Here is a 25,138-nt window from a genome sequence, read left to right as displayed (position 1 = left end):
CCAGAGAGAGAATATGGAATAGGAGAAGACAGAAATCCAGAAATTAAGAGGGTAGGTGGGGTCATAGGTGAGAGAGAGAGAGAGAGAATAAATAGAGAGAAGAGAGGAGAGCATGAAGACAAGGTTTTGAAGTGAGATTGAGGATTAAAGGAGTACCTTGGCCATCCTTATGTTGGGAGAATATTAGAGTTGATTGCCATTAGAAATACCAGGAGAAAGCAAGGTGGGGAAGACTGCAACCTTTAGGCCCTCATTTGTATACCATTTTAGTAACATATAATAGAGGCTACCTTTCCCTAGTTCTGACATACAACCATCTGAGGAGTAGGGAAGGTTTGCTAGGGTGAAGGAAGCCCACCAGAGGTTGAGGTTTAGATCAGGGAAACCCTTAGTCAGGTCCTCCTGAAGTCCAATATTGACCAACATCTTCAAACTGATAATAACATTTTGAAACTACCTAATTGAATTGTAGAGTTTGTGAGGAGATCTGTGAGATTTGTTTTGTTGTTATTATAAATATTATTGTATTTAATGAGCATGTACCCAGTTTCAGGAAGCAACAGAGTGCTTTACGAATCATAGGGTGAAATACACAGTGAGGGATGCAGAGATACAAGGGAGCGGGAGCTAACAAGGCTTATGGGGGCAAGCAATTTGGCATCAAGGGATCTACAAGCATCCAATGGACAGAATGGAGGGGGGCGGGGCAGATCACCCAGCCTTAGGTCGGGGTGTGTGGATTATTTGTCGATCTAGATGTTAGGGAGGAGTCATTCCTATAAGAGGAGCTTTTTAAGATCCTATCTGAAATGGAGAAGTGAGGGGGTCATGCTGGTGTTGGGGAGGAGATTCCAGAGTGTTTGTACTTGGAGAGATAAGGCATTTCTTCTGCTTCTTTCCTTCCTGCAAAAGGCAGAGTACAAATAATCCTAGGCACCACATCCAGCCTAAAAAAACATAGCCCAGATTACTCATCTTTCAACATTGACGGCAACTGTATCAAAGTTGCCGAAGAAGTAAAAACATTAGCTTTTTACCTCGATTCCACACTCACGTTTACCAAAGAAGGAAACTCCATGGCTTCTGCCACTGCATATACATGCAAACTTATTAGTGCAGGTAAACCTTTCCTCTCTATAAATAGCCATATCATCCTGGCCAGAGCTTTAATCCTATCCAAACTGGATTATTGTAACTTCCTCTACATTGGCGCCAACAAATACATCATCAAGAAAATACAAACCCTTCAGAACAACGCCCTCAGAGCTGCCCTAAACATCCCTAAGAAAGATCACATATCAGTATTAAGAAGACAATACAACAGGCTATCTACTAGCGATAAAATGAAATAGAAAAACGGCCTCTCTCACACACAAATGTTTAAATAATGCGGCGCTCCAATGCCTGACCGAGAGAATTAACCGAAAATCCTTATGTAGGCCCATGAGAACAACTAATACCAATTGCCTTTAACTGCCTAGATTCAAATGCGCCAAAGTCGGCAGCAGTAGCTTCTCAGTTAAGGCAGCATTGCTTTGCAACTCCCTACCCCATTCCCTACGAATGGACCAAACTTACATGAAATTCAAGCAAAAACCTCACTAAATGGCTTAAAGAGTCTGACCAGTAATGGCCCCCATATTACTGCACCTAGTTAACTATCATATCACTTGCCTGCTAGCTAGTTATAGACCATCTTGTATATATAATACACATACTTTGTATCCATGTGTATCTACTTTGTATTATTCTGTACTATATGATTATAACCCTGCCTGCATATCCCCATTTTGTATACTATCTGCAATTCTATTCCATATGTACTCTTGCTCTGACCTTTACCATTTCCTGTAATTATAGACCATGTAAATTTACCCTTTACCCTGTCTGTGCTAAGCTTAAAGTCTTCTTGTACTCCTGTGCCCTGATACCCCCGGGTCCAGCGCGCATTATAAATTAATAAAACAAACACACAAACAAACAAAACAAACAAGTCTGCACATGTCCTGGTGGATCGTATGCCTCAAAAAATGCTTTCGCAGTGAGGTTGCTTGGGGACTACAGCCTAGTAGATAATCCAGAGATCTAAAGATGGTGCATTGATTGCAGTGTGAGCCAGTACAATTTGATGAGGGGTGGAGGGATGATATGGTCGGATTTGTGGAGCCCTTTGATGAGCTATGCTGCAGCATGTAGGATACATCTCAGGGGTGCCAGTAGTGGCCAGAAGACATTTGAAGAGGGCTTTCCCACAATCACTAGAGTAACTTTGCTGTTGGGGGGACATGACATCTAAAGGAACAGGGCCCCTTCCAAATGAGGGGGACAACATGATGTGCCACAAAAGTTGGGGAGGGGAATAATACTGTTGTCCCCATTAAATTAGACCCATGGCCACAATACCGGCAGGAGAGGGCCAAGGCTTTGACAACAAATCTGAAGTTGTTTTCTGGGATAAAGGGCTTTGTTTTATACAGGAGTGAAAGGTGATACAAAGCCGTTTGTGTCTTCCTTGCTATGTGCTGTTTGAAGGAGAGGTGTCTATTGATAAAAAACACAAGGAAATTGACGCAGGCGGTCAGCTCTGGTATGAATCCCTGGAGGTTCATAGTTGAGAGCCAGGTCTTGGTGTCAGAGTGTTCTGTGCTATTGGGCAGCGCAGCGGTAGGAATTTGGTCTTGGCAGAGTCGAGTTACAGGTAAGCACTGGACATCCAGGACTGGGTCAATATGAGGCAGGCCTTGAGCCTGTGGATGTTTTTGATGGAGGTTATCCACAGGTAGCACTCCAAGGCTTCTGCATATTGGTGAATGTGAATGCTGTGTGGAGCCCGGAAGGTTTCAAGCTCTTCCAAGTGAAGATAGAATATTATGCAGGAGATGATGGATCCTGGTTGGACTCCATAGGTGATAGGTAGAGTTGGTGATCTGGAGGAATTCATTTGGATGAATTGGCAGTGGTTAGTAAGGTAGGATTTTAACCAGCTGAGGGCAATCTCACTGATCCCCATGCAGCAATATAGAATGTCAGTTATTTCTTTCTTTCCCATAGGTCACTCCACTCTTCCTTATCCCAAAATGACAATTACCTGTGCCTAATTCGTTCTCATCCCAGTCCCCATCACCTTGCCTCACTCAATCATCCCCATTCTCGCTTAGCCCACATGACTCTTTCCCATCAAAGTCCCCTTACCCTATTCTCAATCTTCCCCATTCCCTGCCTCACTCTTCCTCGTCTGAGTCCCCTATTAACTCACCTCACTCTTCCTCATCCCTTATTTCCCCTGACTCACTCTACCTTGTCCCAATCCACAAATACCCCTGCCTCACTGTTTCTCATCCTAGTCCCAATTAACTTTCCCTCATTTGTCCTTGTCTAAGACCCTCATTACCCTGCATCACTCTTCCTCATTGAAGACCCCCATTACCTCTGCATCACCATTTCATGTCCTAGTCCCCCATATCCCACCTAACACTTCCTCATCACAGTCCTTCATTACCACTGCCTCAATCTTCCTTGTGCCAGTACCCCTTTACCACAGCCTAACTCTTATTCAATCCCCATCTACCCTAACTCACTCAAACTTGCCACAGCCCCCCCATTGCCCATTTCACTCGTCCTTATCCCGGTCCCCATTACACTACCCTACACTTCCTTGTCCTAAACCCCATAACCACCACCTCACTCTTCCGGGTCCTACTTCCCCATTACCACCACTTCCTCTTCCTCATCTGAGTCCCCATTACCTGCTTATTACTCGTTTTGATTCCAGTCCCCCAATACCCCAACCTCACTCTTCTTTTTCCCAATCTCCCATTTCCCTTCCTTACTCTTTCTCATCCAAGTCCCCATTTCACCTTTTCCCTCTTTGTCATCCCAGTTCCCTATTATCCAAGTCCCACCATTCTTGTCCAGTAACCCATTATACCTGAATCACACTTCCCCTTCCCCCATTATCCCACCTTACTTTTCCTCATTCCAGTCCCCCATAACCATGCTTCACTCTTTATTGCTCTAGACCCCAATAATCCTGTCTTACTCTGACTCATCCTAGTACTCAGTTACCCCATCTTACTCGTCCTCATCTCATGTCCCCATTACCTCATCTCAAATGCTCCACGTCCCAGTCCTTCTTTACTCAAACCTCACTTTCTCTCATTCCAATCCCTCATTACCCATGCCTCACTCTTTCTCATCCCAGTCACCCGTTACCCTGCCTTATCCATCCTCGTACCAGGCCTCCATTACCCTTTCTCCCTCCCAGTCTCCCAATAGCCCCACCTGATCACTTCCTCATTCAAGTCCCAGCCTCACTTTACCTCTCCTCACTCTTCCTCATCACTATCCCCCTTGACGACACACACACACCTTCCTTGTCAGTCTCCAAACCCCCTGCCTCCCTTTTCTTCGACACAATCCTCAATTACTCCTGCCTCACTCTTCCTCTTCACAGTTCCAAGTTTTCCCTGTTACAGTCCCTTTCACACACACCATCACAGTCCCTCACATGAATTTCGTGTCACACTCCTCACATGCACAGACCCATTACAGTTCCTGGAGCACATCCTGTTCACAGTTCAGTTATTCAGGTGCATCCCTCTATCACAGTCCCTCACACACTTCCATATCACAGTCACTTGCTTTAACACCCAATCCCTGCCCCTTACTGACGTCCTGAGGAGGAGTCCTTCACACACTTCCCTATCCCAGTCACATGCACGCATCCTTCTGTCACAGCCCTTTGTGTACACCCCCCTTCACAGTCCCTTGCATGCATCCCCTAATACAGTCTCTGGTATGCATCCCCAGTCACAGTCCATTCCATGCCTCCCTGTTGCCAATGCCTCGTGCACCTTCCCTGTCACAGTCACTTATGCTCATCCTCATCACAGTCACACACACACACATCCCTGCCACTGTCACTCATATGCATCTGTGAAAACAGAAACAAAATATCGAGGCTGAGTACCCCAAAAGGAAATACACAAAACACAGGTTTCAAAGGAACATACAAAGTACTTTATTCTCTATCGAATACAATTACAAAACAGTGCAAGGTCAGATAGCTATCGGCCCTCAGTACAACACAACGAACTCCAGCGTGGTTCAGTATGTTCAGTGAGAGACTGTACATTAGAATGCATTCGCTTTTTATACATTTTGTGAGCACTAGTTCCAACCCCTCTTCGGGTTAATATTCTACTTTATACCTCACCAATTCTAGGGTTCGTTGCCGAGTCTCAAATAACTGCATCTAACTGGTTTGTTCTTCATTACATGTAACAATAAGCGTATGCATTAACTCTGTATTCTAAGTTTCGTATTGCAGGTCTTCTTAAACATCTATATGATATAGTAAAACAGATGGTCTTTGTCCAATGTGTAAATACATTATCATAATACATACTCGTGGATTAGTTTGATTGCGCGAATAATCCTTTTACACGTAGGTCAACGTAGGACGAGGTCTCAGTTCATGACCTCAACAAGTAGCCTGCAGGCAGATTACACATTAGCGATGTACAGAGGTCAAGACGGCCATGTTGTATTTTGCAATGACATTGTCCACCATTTTAGCTCACAGGGTGACTTTTCCACATAAATCCTAAAATGGCGGTTTGACCTAAAATGGCGGCCTACATGGATTAAAGGTCAAGACCTTGTAGCACACATCTCGCAAGTGACTTTCGAGCAGCTTGGCGTAGGCCAATATTAATATATTTATTATAATAGGAGGAACGATATACTTTTGATTCCGACACATCCTCTGTCACAGTACCCCATGTGTATCCCCATGTTAGTGCTTCAAGTACATCCCATCACAGTTGCTCATTCACATCCCCCTTCACAGTCACTCATACACATCCATATTACAGATCCTTTTGCAGGCCCCCATCAGAATCCATCACACACACCCCATTCACATTCCCCCATGGGCATTACCCATCAAAGTACCTCATGTACATATTTGCGGATTTTGTATTTTGACAAAATAGCATTAACTACAAAGAGTTCGAGCTTCCATTTCTCATTTATATTCTTTGCATTTTGGGTTTGGTTTTGGGTCATGGCAACTTCCCCGTCATTTGACAGATTAGCACATATCCAGAATTTGACTGAATGCCCATGAAAGGATGAAGAGAGAACATTATACTTTTTGGCTCTCCATCAGCAGTCTGTGAAAAAGTGGGTAAGGAAGTGGCCAGCCTGCAGGCTGTTAGAGAGCATTCTCCAAAATGGCTAATTTCTCTTACCTACTGAGTCCCTCAGCAGCTTTGCTGGATTTCTAGGATTTATTTTTTTCACCTGGTAAGAGTGTGAGCCTTTTTTTCCCACTCGGACATGTGTTTTGCTCTTTATGTTTAACATTTTTGTGTTCATAGACTGTGGATCCTCTCCTACTCCATAGGCATCATCTTTTTACTGTGTGTTGCACAGCATCTTCAGTGCAGTGACACAGGGTCTTTTTCAGACTTCCCACTTTAAACTCCATTTTCTGGGACTGACTACTGTCTCCCAGAACATGTAAAGTTGCCATTGACTTTATTAGTCTTTTTAAACCACAGACCCAGTACAGACTATCTTACATAGAGTTATGGAAAGAGTTAATAGTTATCCCTTTTTGTCTGTTTCTCATGGAACATTGTTTTTTTCCCTTTTCATTAAGACTTGGCTGGTGGCAGTGGTAACTACCCTATTTTTCCTACCGCGGTTATTTTAAATAGCCTTGGTATTGTTTTACGCTACCTTGGTAGCCTCGAACTTAAACCCACTAGACCATATATGTTTTTACACGGTTCCGGCTGGATTTATTCACCATTTCTTTTTGTAAAAGTCTTTCTCGTGTTTTACTTTGCACACCAAACCAGGTTTGGTTCCTTTGTTCACTGGCCTTTCGCGGGCTTCTGCACAGAAGCCCTTCTTAGATGCCTCAATGTCTGAGGGGGACAGGGTGTGAGGGAGGGGTTTGAGACTCCCTGCACAGGGTCTCCTCGGAGACCCATGTCACACTCTGGTGTGATTGGCTGTGGTGACTGTCCTGGCGGGACAACCACCCTGCTGTGTGATTGACAGCCAGGCTGGGTTAATGGGTGAAAACTGCATGAAAAGCAGGTCTCTTGGGCTGGAAAGGCAGAGTTGCCACTGGGTCAAGAGAACCAAAGAGAAGCTGACAGAAAAGGACCTCTACCAGGACTGAACCTCCCGGTGAAGCCTTGCTGCGGGTCCGAATCTTCAAACTTCAACGACAGGCAAGATCTGCAAGGAATCTTCTCCCCTTGAGCTAGTGGGAACAACCAGTTTGCTAAGCTGCTCACCTGGCATCCCTTCTCTGGTGGAATTTGCTGTACAGAGCTATAGTGAACCGGATAGCAAGGAGGAACGCACCCTGCTTGCGTTTTAAGGAGCGCACCTTTTATTTATCGCTTTGCTCTGCTGCTGGTTTCTTCCCTGGGAAGTGCAGGACCCTCCAGTCTTCCTACTTCGTGTCAGTTCGACAGTCGCTTCAGGAACCGCGAGCCTGCAGAACCTGCCAGGAACTTCTGCCTCAGCTACAGCCTTCTTCTCCATTTAAGGTACTGTTCAAATCCGGTAGTTCGTTCCATTCGACCGCGGTAAAAGTGTTTGAAATCCTTTGCCAATCCGAGGGCTTGTCCTTCTCCATTTTTTAAAGTAACTTTTCGTCCGACCAACTTCGTTCTGAACTCTTGTCAAAGACTTAACCGCAAACTACTCTGAACTGTGTGATCCTCTGCAAAGACTCTGGTCCACTGACTTTGGCCCAGGCCACTTGATTTGATTTCCTCACTGTAGTTACCTTTTCTAGATTGCCCTGTTTACTTACTAGTCGGTGCTGCTCAACTTTTGTCTAACTTTATCTTTCCCTCCCTTTTAAATTGCTGTAGTGCCATTTTGCTCACACTTCATTTTGAGCTTAACTTGTCCAGAATCTATTGGACGTGGTGTAGTGTATTAAGATTGTGATTTTTTGACTGCTTGATAATAGTGAAATGTTTTATAACTGTGTAAATACATGCATATTCTTTTACTAAGAAACCTTGAGTCAGTGTTTGTTTAAACCATAGTAATTGCTGTCCTTTGTGTAACTATTGGTACTGCTCACTTTACTCTTGAGATAAGTCTGTCTGCTCAGCCATCGCTACCATTTTACTGTGTAGTACAGGCTGTACCAAAGGTGAATTTGCACTGTCACTTGTAGTCTTAATTGTGTGTGGTGTTCCCAAAGGGTACTGCATATGATTCTGCCCAATACTGGTGTACAGCGGTGAGGATCAAGTATAGTGATTACACTTAAAGTGCTGCTATTACCTTGGATCAACTAACCACAAGGCTAAACAGAACTAAAAAGCAATATTAATCATGTCTGATATGGAAAGCTACTGTCACGAGACCCTCCTTAGTTACACTGTTGATTATCTGAAATCTTTACCTGCTCAGCAACCTCAACCGTTGTCCACTGGGACCCCTACAGGTCCTACACTCAGTTTGAATTCATTGCTCTAGAAAAAATGAGGCTTGAATTAGAATGTTAACGGTTAAATGCTCAAACTGAATGAAAGAATCAAGAACATAAGCTCAGAGAAATGGAGATGTGCCATGCCATAGAAATGAAAAATGTGTCTATTGAAAATGCTTCTCTCCCAGAGTCTTCTAGGTCTTCCAGTCCTAAGAGACTGCATATGCCTAAAGAAACTGTGGGTATGTATGAGGTTAAGCTTGATATTTTGGTTTGGTGGCAATGTTTGAATATAACCATGGGATTCAAGACATTACAGGGAATCAGTTGCTTCCTTGGCTCATCTCTAGGCTACCCACGGTTCCATCTGATGTTGTGATGGAGTTGGCAGAGGTGGATAGGATGGATTATGAGTGTGTGAAGCTAGCTTTAATTGCTAGATTTGGGAAATCCGTTCCCAGTAGCTTATGAGGTTTAGGTCCCTCAAAAAGCATGAGGGTACCCCTTGGGCTACCTGGGTATGTGAATGTTTGAAAAACTTAGATGGTTGGTTTAAGGGTTACAGAGTAAACACTTATGAAGGTATGAGAAATCTTGTTCTGTTGGAGTCAATGTAAGATGCCTGTTCTCCTGAACTCAGACAGCACTTGGCTGATTCTAAGGAGATATATCCAAATAAGTTAGCTAAGGCTGCTGACTTGTGGGTTGCCAACAGGGCCACTCACAAGGATTCTGGGGCAACTCAGAAGAAGGATGAGAGAAAGCAGCCAAAGAAAGATAACAAGGAGAATTCAAATACCTCCAATCCAATAGAGGGCCCCAAACAGCAACATAAGGGTAAACCACAAGAGAAACAGAATCAGGCTAGTGCACCATCTGGACCCAAACCAGATGGAGGGCAGAACAAACCCCCATTCATAAAAGACATTTGGGAAATGTTATGTTTGTGGGTCAACTGACCATGTGAAAGGGGATCTCAGATATAAGGGTAAACCATCAGGGGTCCACACTGTCTACTTAGCCTTCTCCCCAGAGGAAGAAATACCTATGGCAAGTGGAAACTTTCACCTACTTGCTGATGAACCCATGAGGATCTCACCTAGTGTTTCTTTAGTGTCCCTGGGCTTGTGGGATCAATAGAATTTAGATGTCTATAATTCCATCCCAGAATAATACTAAAGAGTATTATAAAGATAGTGTTCTTGTAAATGGCCAGGAGACTCCTGCCAGCCCAGACACTGGAGCAGGCATAGCTGTGGTTGATGAATCATTGTTCAAGGTGGAGGATGTTGCTAAGGCACCCAAATGGCTAAACAAGTTAGCTGGAGGCTCTGTGCAAATGCTTCCCCAGTTACCAGCTCTCATCAGTGTAATGATATGACTGTCAAGATACCTGTTAGTGTGCATAGTGAAGTGACTGGGAGAGTCCTGTTTGGTAATGACTCTTGGAGTTGTGTCTAGTACCCTCAGGCCTCCGAGTAAAAGGAAACAGGAGCTCACTAGGCCTGCAAGGGAGAGGACCTTGAGAGGTTCTCCAGGGGAGGAGATAGAGGAAGCTATCACCCCCATTCCACAGGAGTTGCTGACTGCTATTTCTGGAAAGAAAGAGACAAAGGGGAAACCCAAGACCTCCAAGAAAAAGACAGATATCATCCCTGTACTACCAACAAGGACATCCCCAAGATTGTCCAAAGTCACACCTGTGTCTCCTCCACCTGCTGAGGCAGAGTGTGAGGTACAACCCTGTCCGGTTTATCCAGTTTCTGATGAGTTAGATCTGAACGAAGACAGTGGGCCTCATTACACGGAAGGCGGTAATGGTTAACGGCCACCGTTAATGGTAACCGTTAACCATTACCGCCTTACTACGAGGTCCCTTAGCGGGTTGGTGCTTTAACGCCTGCTTTTTGCAGGCATTAAAAACCAACCCGCTAAGGGACCTCGGAGCTAATTACGGCACCGCAAAATTGCGGTGCCGTAATTAGCGCCTTCCCCATTCCCATAGAGCCCTATGGGGCAGAAATGGGAATGGGGAAGGGCAATGGCGGAAGGGGGATTTACCGCCCCACCAACCTTGGAATGGGGTGGTAAATCCCCTTTCCGCCAAGGCGGTGCCGGTATTTTACCGGCATGAGCCATGGCGCTAATAGCGCCATGGCTCACCGCCTTCCGTGTAATGAGGCCCATTGTTTTGGTTGGAGTTCTTGACCATGGGTCACCATCCTGAGCTGCAGTCTTTACTGGCAGAAGGTGGACCCAACAGGGAAGACTTCAGCAGAGGACAAAGAGAGTGTCCTACTCTTGAAGGTCTTCGACAACAGGTGGCTTCTCAACTTGATGGGCAAGAAGTTGGGAAACACAGGTTGAGCTGGTAAGATGGCCTCTTCTATAGTGAACCGACAGAGTCTATCCCTGGGGGCTGCAAACGACTTGTAGTGCCCCTAGAAAACAGACTCCAGTTCATACAGATGGCCCATGAGATACCTTTGGCTGGTCATATGAGTTTCAAAAAAGACCAAGGAAAGGCTCTCCTTACTTATACTTCTACTGGCCTAAGATGGGTTCAGAAGTTGACGAATTCTGTAACAGCTTTCACACTTGCTAAACCTCTGGCAAGAGTGGAGCCAAGAATGCGGCACCCCTGGTGCCTCTCCCAGTGGTGGGAGTTTCTTTTGAGAGGGTGGGCATCAACATTGTTGGTCCCCTTGACCCTCCCACGTCCTTAGGAAACAGGTTTAACCTGGTTGTAGTAGACCATGCTACTAGGTATCCTGAAGCAATACCTATGAGGACTGTTACGGCATGAGGAGGTGAAATAAGGCCATTACTAGCAAAGTACAAGTTGTACAAAACTAGGCCACCCCTACCACTCAAGCCCAAGTGAGAGTCAGGCTGGGTGAACGGGGGAAAACTGCATAAAAAGCAGGTCTCTTGGGTTGGGAAGGCAGAGTGCCACTGGATCAAGAGAACTGAAGATATGCTGACAGAAAAGGACCTCTACCACGACTGAACCTCCCGGTGAAGCCCTGCTGCGAGTCTGAATCTTCAAACTTCAATGAAAGGGAAGATCTGCAAGGAATCTTCTGTCCTTGAGCTGGTGGGAACAACCAGTTCGCCAAACTGCTCACCAGACTTCCCTTCTCTGGTCGAATTTGCTGTACAGAATTACAGTGAACCGGATAGCCAGGAGGAACAGACCCTACTTGCGTTTTAAGGAGCGCACCTTTTATTTGTCACTTTGATCTGCTGCTGGTTTCTTCCCTGGGCAGTGCAGGACCATCCAGTCTTCCTCCTTCTTGTTAGTCTGACAGTCGCTTCAGGAACTGTGAGCCTGCAGGACCTGCCAGGAACGTCTGCCTCAGCTACATCATTCTTCTGCTTTAAAGGTACTGTGCTAACCCGGTTGTTCGTTTCGTCCATCCGCAGTGAAGGTGTGTGAAAGTGTGTGAAATGTTTTGCCAAGAGCTTGTCCTTCTTCATTCTTTAAAGTAACTTTTCGTCCGACCAACTTCGTTCTGAACTTTTGGCAAAGACTTAACTGTGAACTACTCTGAACTGCGTGATTCTCTGCAAAGACTTTGGTCCATTGACTTTGGGCCAGGCCGCTTTAATGTGATTTCCTCACTGTAGTTCCTTTTTCTAGATTGCCCTGCTTACTTACTTGTTGGTAATGCTCAAATTCTGTCTAACTTTGTCTTTCCCTCCCTTTTATATTGCTGGAGTGCCATTTTGCTCACACTTCATTTTGAGCCCAACTTGTCCAGAATCTATTGGGTGCGGTGTAGTGTATTGGTAACATGATTTTTCTACTGCTTTATAATAGTGAAATGTTTAATAACTGATGTGTAAATAAATGTATATTCTTTGACTCAGAAACCTTGAGTCAGTGTTTGTTTGAACCATAGTAATTGCTGTCCTTTGTATAACTAATGGTACTGCTCACTTTACTCTTGAGATATGTCTGGCTGCTCAGCCATCACTACCACTTTACTGTGTAGTACGGGCCTGTACCAAAGGTGAATTTGTACTGTCACTTGTAGTCTTAATTGTTGGTGGTGTTCCCAAAGGGTACTGCATATGATCCTGCCTAACACAGGGTCTTCGAGACAAGGGTTGGTGTTGATCTTCAATAGCTATGATGCAAAGTGCACAGGCCTGGGTGCATTTCCAAGTCCTGTGAGTGTGTATGTGGGAGGTCCTCAAATTTAGGAAAGTAGCTAATGGTGGAAGGGCATTTTCTGTCGTCAAACTGTGGGTGTGAAACTGGAACTTACATTCCTATTTGACTTTCTCAAAAACCTGAATATTGCACCATCCAAAAAATAAATGAGAGTTAACTGAAACCTATAAGACTTGCTTCTCACACTACTCAGCTATGACCTTTTTTACCTGCTGAAGGCAGGTGGGATGCGTTTAGAAAAATATACTGTTGACATTGAATTTATGAAAAAACAGCCGATATATATCACTAATTCGTTAACCACTTCACGGTCAGTCCTCATCACTTAGAATACATATCTGAAATATACAACTTGCCATCAGGGGGTACACCCTTGCTGTGGTCAAGATTCAAGTAGGGTTCGAACCCAGGCCAATGCTAATCTCAAAATAAGCACAACTGCCCCCCACAAAAAGCCCACTGATTTTAGTATGATGTAAATCTGGATGCCTCTGTGCTCCGGTGAATAGCTCTCAAGTTAAATGCTCATATCTGGGGTACTATGTGCTCTGCAAGTACAAATCCTGCCATACATTGAGTAGCATTGGATAATATCAACACCTGCTATTACAACTGCTCAGAAGTGGAAGGAGTGTGTCATGAATGCTGCATAATAACACTTATTATTATTATTATTATTATTATTATTATTATTATTATTATTATTATTATTATTATTTTTATTCGCATTCGTAGCAGTACTAGTATGTGCACAGTTAATAGCACATCATGTTATGACTGTATGTGGAACACGAATTGCTTGCTTCACAGGTATTGTAGTATCTTGCAAGTCGCACCAGCAATATTGCTACTAAAGGCATTGCCTCTTCATATCCAGCAGGAAGGCTCTCCATACACCAAGATCTATGGCAGCCAGGGCGCTGCTGAAGACATTTGTCAACAGGTTGTATATATGCATCTCATAATGGCTTACGACCAATAAGGACAACAAGAATGTGTGGATGTCAAATTCGCGTACTATTTAATGTGGCCCCTATGGATGAGGTATATATATAGCATGCTGACCGGCTTCTTCACCCTTGTTGATTTCTTGCCTGTTCGCAGGTGCAGTAGCTTTGCACATGCAAAGGATCACAGCAGCATCAAGATTTATCAAGATGTACTTATTCATGAAAAAAACAGAAATGATACTTCGATATTTTTAAAAAAGCGCATAAAAATATACGAGGCTATGGATGTCATATTTTCGCCAGTCTCTCATTTTGATGACAATATTAAGGTCACCCAGCCAGAGAAGGGGGTGGATGGAGCCAATTATAAAGCTTGCTTGACACCTCGTGCAGCGAGGTTCGAAGATGGACGGTTGGGCTGCGCTCCCTGAACGCTGGCATAGAGACGGCCAGACTGAATGTTCTCCCCAGAGTCATTTGTGATTCGTAATGCTCGAAGCTCTTGTGGCAGTTCCGGCTTCACATGTCTGCACCTTGCATTGAATCGCTTCTTGTGGGAATTCAGGAAAGCACATGGAAGCGTGACAGTATCGCATAGTCCACCAAGAAAGGGCTGCTGCAATTTAAGCCGCCAGCACGACCCACTTGTCTCTAGCAACTTTGAGTGCTGACCTAAAGGATAAATGCGCTAAAATGAAAGTTACATCATTCGAAATCTCCGCCACAGCACCCCCACACCCCTTCGTCGGTCCTATGGAAAGAGTATGCTGTGCTTTCTTACAGTTGATATAAATAATAATGAGTGTGATTTTACAGAGCGCAGCTTGTGGTGCTCAGTTTACTGACCGTACAAAAGTGAGGGGCTGAAATGATTCTGCTGTGGAACTGACATGTCCCTCATTCCAAAGTCTTTTCTTTGTCCCTTTTCCTTTTCCTCATGTGTCATCACAAACGTACCGGGAAGAAAAAAAATAAGGAGCGTTCCCCTTTTATACTTGAGTTTCTTTGAGAAACCTAAAAAACCTTTCCATTTGTGTGTGAACCAGAGACTCCTGTTCCTGCCTCCCTTGGTGCTGAGAATCAATTTTTTTACCTAGTCCGTCACTTGTCTTTCATGCTATTGATTTGTAGTCCTTTCCAAGAGGGAGGGAATTGAAATAATGAAGCTGAGCTATGATTTGAAGGAGGAAGAGGCGGTTGACTTCTCGTGGCAAGAGTATATTGATTGCCAAGCAGAGGTACTAGAAGAGAACGGCTTGCTTCCTTTAGCTGTGGGCCCTGTAATTGCCAGACACCCACATCTCGAGTTAATGGCATTGGGGGACAGAGCAAGAAGAGGAGAGGAGATAGAGCTAATGGAGGTTTTGCCAAGGCTGGGAGGGGGCGGAAGAGGAGGAAGTAGTACATTTATCCCACTTTTGTCAACATCACCATGACAGGTGGCCAAACCCTCTTTCCCGGCCCTTTTGGATAAGCTTTGAAATAAACTTAATATAAATGTGTATATAAAAAAGATATACACATGTTTTATATCAATTTTATATAAAATGTATATTTTTATATGAAGTGGGATGTTACAATGTTTTTCATATCTTTTTTGTATAAAATCTATATAAAGAAGGGAGCAGCGGGCAACAGTGTTGCTTGGTCGCGCGCTGAGATCAAACTGCGCTCCGAAGACAGGGACTGTGATTCTAGGGTTTTGGAGAGTGACGCGGTGTTGAAGTCACAGAGGGGTTGTGCCACGAAATGATAGGAAGCAGAAAATGATATCAAACTATTTTGATATCATTTTAATATAAAAATGCATATGCAAATTAATAAACATTAATATTTTTAATATTTTCTTTATTTATTGTGCATTTGCAAGGCGCTTATACAGCAAGAAATTGTGTTTCAAAGCACCCACAGGGCAAGTGGGGAAAGGAACATGGGAACAACACGCAGGTAGAAATAAAACTTATGGACAGGAAAGGTGCGGTCCTACTAGGCCTTGTAAGCATTCAGAACGTGCAAGTGCAGAGAGAGAAAGGGAGAGGGGAAAGGGGTAAGTGCTAAGAAAATCCACAGAGGGGGAAATGCCAGGGAGTAAGCCAGTAGCAGGCAACAGGTAAGTACTTGGCAACAATCACTGGTAAGTAGTGATTGTCTGCTAATGCAGTAAGTGCAGGCCTATGAGGAAACATGGCCAGTGGGTGCTCAAAAGGCAAGTGCTGGGAGAGGGCGTAGGCTGAAGGAGTTTGGGAGGGAAGCCAGGACATGAAGAGACACATAAGGCCCAGACCACCATTCTCAGCAACAGTGGGGTTTAGCACGGGGGGAGAGAGGAAAGGCAGAGTTGAAGAGGAAAGGCTTTGAGGCTCAAAAGGGAGAGGAGGGGGAATCTATTCCAGAGGAGGGGACCAACTAGGAAAGAGAATGGCCACTAGCTCGCTGCTTAGAGAAACGCTTGACGTGCAGAGAGTTGGAGACGGAAGAGCATAGAGATCTGGAGTGAGAGTATTTAGTGAGAGCAAGTTGTATATAGCATGGCCCCACACAGCCTTATGGATGATGCAGATGGATTTTAATGTAATCCTTGCAACAACCAGAGCCAGTGAAGAGGTTTGAGGGCTGAAGAGATACAGTCCCTGGTCTTGAGTCCAATTATAAGTCTCTCGGCCATATTGTGGATAAGCTGGAGTGGGCGGAGAGAGGAAGAAGGAAGATTTAGGAAGAGGCTGTTGCAGTAGTCCAGCCTGGACAGTACCAAAGCTCTACATACATTGAGCTTCTGGGGAAAAGTGAAGAAAGGAAGAAACCTCTTAGGAGGTGGAGTTGAATGTGGGTCTTCTTGGCAAGGTCCAAGATATGAGGGAGGAAAGAGAGAGAGGAGTCAAAGATGACTCCAAGGTTTCTGGCTTCAGATGAAAGAGAAGGGGGAGAGCCCATAGCAGGTGGCCAGAGTGAATGGGGGAAACAGGGAGCAGGAATCCCAATAGGAAGGATCTCAGTCTTGCTGGTGGTAAACCAGAGATCATTGGAGCAGCACCAGGATTGGAATCCAGATAAGCAGTCAGGAATAGTAGAGGAAGTGAGGAGAGGATCCGAGGGGAGCTTGATGAAAAGTTGGGTGACGTCTACATAACAATGGAAGTGGGGGGAGAAAGTGGAGATAAGGTGAGTGAGCGGGGCAAGAAAGTTGTTGAAGAGGTTAGAGCCCTGGGGGATGCCACAGGTGGAGCTAGAGGTGGCAGAGGAGAAAGAGCCCAGGATAACCTGGGCGGGGTGGTCAGTGAGGAAAGAGGTCAGCCAGTCCAGTGCCTGCTCCGAGATACCAACGGTGTCATGGAGTTGCTTTATGAGGATGAATTGGTTAACCGTATCGAATGCAGAGGAGAGATCAAGTAGAATGAGAATAGCACAGGAGTTATAGTCAAGAGAAGCAAGCAATTCTTCACGGGTGTTCAGAAGAGCAGTTTCCGTGCCCGTGGATGTTCAGAATCCAGACTGATGGTTGTGAAGGCAAACAAAAAGCTCAGTGTGCTGCGTCAGTTGAGGGAAGACCAATTTTTATAGAGGTTTTCCAAGGAAAGAAGTGATAGAGATGGGGCAATAGTTAGCTGGGTCAGTGGATGTTTTTTTCAGTAGGGGGCACACAAGAGAATGCTTGAGAGAGGAGGGAAATACCCCTGTAGCAAAAGAGTGATTGCATAAGTCAGCAAGTGCAGGGGAAATGGAGCCAATGTTGTCCTTAATAGTTCGTGATGAACAGGGGAGGACCTGTTTGGAGGATACCTTCATAGAACGGACAACCCTAGTGACCTTGTCCAATGTGATGGGAGAGATGGAGGAAGGAAAGGCTGAGTGAGGATGGGTGGCCAGGGGTGGCAAGGGGATGGGCATGGGGCAGGAGGTAGGAGGGCAAGAGATAGTGCTCAGGATTTCCTATAGAAAAAGTAATATAAAAAATAATAAAATTATAAAATATAAAAAATAATCCTCTGAATAATATTTCTGATATACACATTTCTGAAAATATAAATATAAACAATGTGATATAGACATTTGTATACAAATTATTTTTTCTTTTGATGTAACATTTTTATTAAACATTTGTATACAAAGCACCCTCCCAAAGAATTTGATATGAAAAAATTGTTGATATCAATTTTTATATAAAAACGTATATCAACGTCATATGAATTGACGTTGGTACAGAGTGTAAATGAAAAGCAGTTTGCTTAAAAGTAAAATGTTCCTCCAGAGCCTGTACAAAAGTTCAAACTATTGCCTTTGACAAGGTCCATTTCTTTTAAATAATGAAAAACGGTTCACATTATAAGTAGACTGTGCTTCCAAGAGCCCGTACAAAAGTACAACTATTGTTTTCATTGAATCTACAGCTCCTCTCTTGCAGCCTGTATGTGTCCCTCAGTTGCTCTGTGACCCAGCAGACAGCGCATCTGTGGGGTTTGATCTAAAACAAGGCATATGGAATCCCAGGAATGTGGTGACTCGCAGAACAGCATTCTATCCACATCATCAGAAAACACAGACAGGTCTTTATATTTAGCTGACCAGAATACAGGATGTCCTTCGACAGCTGTGTAAATACACCCCTAGGAAAATATACATGGACATTGTTTATCAACTATAACCACCTGATGGAAGGACGGCACAGGAAACAGCTGCAGCCTGAGGTTCATTTTAGATGTTTCCTGGGTCCAGCACCACTCTCTAATTTTGCAGTATGTACCAAATAGAATGCTGTGTTTTGCTGATAAGTAACCCCATTTCTGCAAAGTAAGCAAAGATGCATAAATCAGTGCATTGTTGATAGGAGAAGTGCACATGTAAAGGTGTGTGTTTTCAACCCTTAAAAGGGGAGCCTGACTCCATCAGAGTTACCCCTTTTGCCTGGGCTTGGGAATTCTGTCAGTGTGATGGCCTGATGATCTCCCGTGTGCCACTAATTAACCTGGAAGAGTTGATTATAAGTCTGCGGTGTACCTTGATTTTCAACTGGATTTGATCCTAGTTCTGGGAGACTCCCTGCAAATTCTTTTAATAGGAAACTGGACCTGGTGTTTTTCAGAAATGGTTTAAATGACATTAAAGAGGTGAGCGCAGGGGTATTTTAAGAAAGCTTTAATGTATTGGCGTGTGTATTTTTCTAAACATTTACAATCTGTGTGGTGGTTTCAGAATTGTGTGATACTGAATTTATTGATATTCAGGCCCTTTATGAGCCAGGCCAATTAAAGATGTTTTATAGCACTTAGAATGTTCTCAAAGGCACTTGGTTGTGCATTTTTAAACTAAACAGCTATGTGTTTTCAATGATGTGTTTAAAAATGTACAGTTTGCTTAGAATGCTCTCTGAGTTTTGCATGTCAGCCAGGATAACAAAGGAGTGCTGGTACCGCCGGATTGTATTTCTGTGTGTGTATGTGTGTATTGACACCAGGACCACTAGAGGCACTAGGACCATTTGGGACACATGGGGCAGTTGGACATCTTAAAATGTATAAAGGGTGGAGCCAGCCAAATCATTGCAGAGAATGTAGTGATGAAACCTAGTTTAACAAAGTTTAACAAGGAGCAAAGGCAGTGAGGAGATTATTTTCAGGTACTACAGTGTGCCCCGATGAAAGGTGTCTCTCTCTCTCTACATTACTGCAGTTGTAAAATAGCTAAAATGGCACTCAAGAAGATAACATCAGTAGAGACAATACTACTGTATGTTGAACCAGATAGTCAGGCCCATTGCAGTAAATCAGCCCCGTTGCAGTAAGTCACTAGGGCGATAGCACAACAGCTGAAACATTTCTGGTGTGACAATACAGAATGGTATGATGAGTAGACACGTGTGGTGAATTGGCTGGAGCAGAAGTGGCTTCCCTCAGTCCCAGGCATGGTGTAACATCACACTACATGGAAAAAGTGGTATGCCCAACTTGCTAAAAGATTTTCCCCAATTTACAATTTGATTGCTCACTTTAGACTTTCATGCTGGATCTGAAACATGTGCTCTCCTATATGTGTTTGGCTGTGAATGTGTTTCTGGAGTGGGTGGAGTTTATGCTGAGGTTGCCACATGCTGATGATGTACATTGTCTGATCTGACAGACTGTCTTGGTCCCTCGCTTTTACTTCTGTAACTGCAGAATTCTATGAATTCTTCTCCTCATCTGTATCTTTTATTTCCAAAATCATACATTAGAGGGGCCTTGATTCATATGTGTCACCATCACCAGTTTCATCTTAGTCGTCATGATTATCACCAACATCACCATCATCAGAATTAACCATCATCATCAGAAGAACCATCATTACACTCAGACCCATCATCTGTAGATGTCGCTAGAGGCAGAGAAAACCATGATTATCCCATAATTTGCAGCTCTGCAATTGATTCCCTCAACATGTAAGCAGATACATTTTGCAAATCCACCTTCTCCCCCAGATACAGTGGATTGAACTCCCTCAACATGACTCCACATCCGCATGGCACATATAGGTAACATGAACACGTTAGCATTCAAAACAGCCTATTCTCCACAGCCACAAGAATATGACATGTTACAGACACAATGGGCCTCATTACACGGAAGGCGGTAAGGGTTAACGGTCACCGGTAATGGTACCAGTGACCGTTAACCCTTACCGCCTTACTACGAGGTCCCTTTGCGGGTTGGTACTTTAACGCCTGCTTTTTAGCAGGTGTTAAAAACCAACCCACAAAGGGACCAGGGTGCTAATTACGGTACCGCAATTTGCGGTACCGTAATTAGCACCTACCCCATTCCCATTTTGCCCTATGGGGCAAAAATGGGAATGTGGAAGGGCAATGGGGGAAAGGGGAATTACTGCCCCGCCAACCTTGGAATAGGGCGGTAATTCCCCTTTTCTCCAAGGCGGTGCCGGTATTTTACCGGCATGGACCAAGGTGCTAGCAGCACCTTGGTCCACCGCCTACCGTGTAATGAGGCCCATTATTTCATCTCCTTCTGCCTACCAAAAATTGTAGTGCTTTTGATGTGTGTTTACGTACCATTATTTGTTATGTCCGTAAAAGACAGCAGTCTCAGTTACAGCCACACTATGTGATCGCCTCCTAGCTACAAATAATGGCAAGACTTTTACTCCAAAACTGCACACTAGATTTTCGATGTGACCACTTGAGGATGGTGCAGTCACTTACTGGCCCTATTTATAATCTCATCCTGCCTACAAACAATTATACAATGTAATCTATGAATCTGGTATTTCCTGCTTCTATTAAATATGATCTTTTTACTTACAACCACTGAAGATAATAAACTATGGCTACCAAGAACGAGATGACTCTTTAACTCCAACTAGTATATAGTATGCCAGCTGAGACACAATACACTCAGTTACATCCATTGAATATTATTTCCTTCTGCCTACCAACAATTATATAATACTTTCTCCTGCATATTAAAAATGATACAAGTTTGTTTTCTCTGCAACTAGTTTTTGATCTGGCCACTAAAATATGTTACATCCACTTCCAACAAATGAAGAAAATCACCTCCTGATTAGGAAGAATGAGAAGACTAACTCTGACTGATGTAATGTAATCTATTGATGGCCTGCAAACAATTCTGTGTAGATCTATTCTTCCCACTTGTAAGAAAATGTCACGTATTTTTATATAATGCAAGGTGGTCAATGGGGTTGTATGGACAAGCCCCTAATCACCTTAACCTAATCAGGCTCACCACTTAAAGAACAAGTTCACATTTGTATGTAAAGCAGGGTTATTGGACAATTGTCCGGGGAGGAGCTTGATCACTCTGCAGAGTCAAACTAACCCACGTCTCACCGAACCACATACGTTGAAACATTATATACATGTTTGCAACAGTTGACACACTCCCATATATTTTATTACATCCACCCCCCACATGTGATTGGACAAAACCAATACAAAGAAATCCCATCTTTCTCAAGTTCTTCCATTTTTATTGGCAGTTGTTATCTTGACTACCATCTTAAAATTGTATTCATAGCACACCCCTCTTTGAGATTGGTCCATGATAGGTCCTGAAATCTGCAGACGGTTACATATTAATATAACAACATAATTAATTACAGGTCACATTTGGCCTGAAACCTCTAATCCCTAAATGTAATTGCACATGGTTCAAGTGGATACTTCAAATGATGTTGAGGAAGGCAGAATAAACAGATTCCCTTTGAACTGGTGTTAACTATCTCATCCACCCCAACTGTACTGGCCTCCCGGAATATTCTAATCGAATTAACTAGCATTTGAGCATGCACACCACATCCTGAGATGTCGGAAAATCACCGGTATCGGTCACTCTAGCCTCAAGCGTCACTTTCTTCCCATGTTTATTGCTGGTCAAAACAAAAGGCTGAAACCCTTCTGCAAGTTCTGCTGCACTTAAAATTCATCTTGCAAAATCCTGATGGCCGAGTTTTAATGAATTTACAAAAGCCTACTTTGTAGACATTTATAAATTCCCTGTGCGTGTATCTCAGTGAGCATGCATGTTTACAACATATTGGGGGTCATTACAAGGTTGGAGGTAGCCATGGTGCTACCAGCACCATGGCTACCACCTTACCGCATTCCGGGTCCGGGTTCCCGAAATAGGGATTTACCGGGTCATTACAACCTTCGAGGACCCGGTAAGTCCCCATTCTGGGAACCATTCTCCATTCCCATTCGAGCCCCCATAGGGCTCAATGGGAATGGGGATGGAGCTAATAACGGTACCGCAATATGCGGTACCGTTATTAGCTCTGAAGTTCCTTAACGCTAAGGGACCTTGGAATAGGGTGGCAAGGGATTACTGGCACCGGTGTCCTTACCGGTGCCAGTAATCCCTTACCACCTACCTCGTAATGACCCCCATTGCCTCTTCTTTACAATGGGTCCTCTCTGACCAGTCCCTTTCCTTGCATGCACATTATAAAACTCCTTGCTGCCTAGCCTCTAGGCACTGCATTGCACACCATATCTGGATCATTATTTATAATTCATTTGGTGGTTTTGATATTTATCTTTCTATGAGGGTGCAATTCAAATATGTATCAATCTTGAAGACAAAATAACACTAGAGTAACATATCCCATTCACATTTAACTACACTCAATACATACACAAAATTGCAACCTCACGCTAACCTTGCCTCACCCTCAGTCACAAAAATGGCACACGCAACATGAACCCCTCTTCATCTTTGGTACCTTTCCTGATCACCCCAACATGATGTAGTAGCAGTGAAATGATAGCCTCTCATATTTCAATTTCCTACAGTTTGTTACATTTCCCTCAATTAAATCTGCTTTCAATTGTTTCCCTACCCTTCAACTAAATCCTGTTTAAAATGTCAAATTTTCCTCAACTTAATCCTGTTTATATTTTCTAAATGTTCCTCAACTAAAGCATGTTTTAATTTTCCACTCCCTCATTTCAATCCTATTCATGTGTACCTCTCCCTCATTTAAAACCAGTTCCCTCAACTGGTATACCAACGCCTTGCCTCATTCTCTTTTTAACACATCTGATCCCGAAATTAAACCACACCTGCCTGATTCTTATTATTTAGCCTATACCCTGCCTGATTCTTATTATTTAGCCTATACCCTACACTCTCAGAAGGGGTGTAATGTGATGCTAGTTTGATTACATAGCTGTACATTATTCTAAGAAATACATATTCATACCTTAACAACATTCAAAGTTAGTCTTCAAATTCTTCCTAGATCCAGCAATTGTTTATCAATTGTTCAACTGTGTCTTATATCCTCCTAGTAACCTTATGTATACCTTCAGTGTGCACAGTTGTTAACATGTTTATGGAAATCAGAACACAATACATAATTTATATCAATTTCAATTCCATAATCATGTAAAGCAAATAAATTATTGGCTGACTTATATTCAATGTATCTCCTATATGTATGATATGATATGAAATGGCATTTATAACGTGCCTATACATAAGTGTTTCAAGGCGCGATGAGGCAAGGGAGGGGGAACAGATGGAAGACAGAGACAGCGATCTTACTAGGCCAGGTGACATTGATATTGCGCAAGTGCAGGGGCAGGGGGAAGGGAGAAGTGTGGGGGAAATGGCGGAGGGGGCAGTGCAGTACATAAGACAACTGTAATAAATAAATAAAGATAAATAAGTAATACAATAAATAAAGACAATAAAAAGAAGTGTGGCCAGCTGGTGGCAAGTGCAAGGGTAAGGGCAGACATCAGGGGTCCAGTGCTGGTAGGCGGCTGTAGGGATACAGAAACAGTCCCCAATTTCAAGGGTTGCTAGGGGGTCAGTGCAGGTGTGCAACTGATGGAGAAGGGACCTGTGCTCGAGATCAGAGGGTATTCAGTTAAACCTGTGCAGTTTCAATTTCAACCCAGAGATCATCAGGGGAGCAGAGGAGAGAAAGCAGAAGCAAAGAGGAAGGTCTTGAGGTGCTTCCGGAACCAGAGATAGTTCTCAAGTTTCAGAGAGGCAGGGAGGCTATTCCAGAGGAAGGCCCCAGCCAAAGAAAGAGATCTACCAACAACCCCTTGCTCAGAGAAGTGGCTGACCCTGAGGGAGTTGGAGGCAGATGAGCGAAGAGCCCGAGAAGGAAGATATTTAGGAAGAGAGAGTTGAAGGTATTGAGGCCCCGTACCCAGAAGTCCTTATAGACAATGCAGAGAGTTTTGAATTTAATCCTCACCGCCACTGGGAGCCAGTGAAGAGATTGCAATGTATGTATAAATTATGGAAGGGATGATGTTGTGGTAGGGATAGAGTAGGGAACAATTGCAACATCATCATCCAGACATGCAATAACATACAAGGTAATCTTTTGGGAAAGTAAGCATTTTTAAAATTCAGATGAACAAAAGTACTTCAAGACACATCACCTAAAAACGTATTGAATAAAAAAAAAATCCATAATGACAGTGTCAAGGTAGCACAGGATTTATCACGCGCCCAACAACTGTCAAAATCAACAAGTTCCATGTTGTACAATTTCGTAAGAGACTAGTATGTACGAAGGGGCACCTATATGCTATATGTACAACAGTGATTATTTTACAAAAGAGACACACCTCCCCTTTACCTCCAGTAGTTTGTCCAGTTGCAGCTCATTTACATCTTAGTTTATGAAAATATAATTTCAGAGAGAGTAGCCAGTAACATTAGATTTGAACATTATTAGTGGGCTAAATTGTGTTTTTCACTGAACATGGGATCTATGTTTCTGCTTTATGTATGTATGTATGTATGTATGTATGTATGTATTTATTTATTTATTTATTTATTTATTTATTTATTTATTTATTTATTTATATACCATTCAATCTCATCCAGTTCATATTTACTTTTTCAGAACTTTTTGAGAAGTAACATTTTTCATAGAAGGGTCTGACAAAACATAATCAATTGCAAATTGACTAAAACACTTGAACATTATTTCCAGAAAGCATGATCCTATTTTTAGTAAAACATGATATCATTTTATAAACTCGTATTTTTTCCAAAA

Source organism: Ambystoma mexicanum, chromosome 1q, assembly GCF_040938575.1.
Source record: "Ambystoma mexicanum isolate Mex_15411 chromosome 1q, UKY_AmexF1_1, whole genome shotgun sequence".
Classification (NCBI taxonomy): Eukaryota; Metazoa; Chordata; class Amphibia; order Caudata; family Ambystomatidae; genus Ambystoma; species Ambystoma mexicanum.
This window is presented reverse-complemented; position numbering follows the sequence as displayed.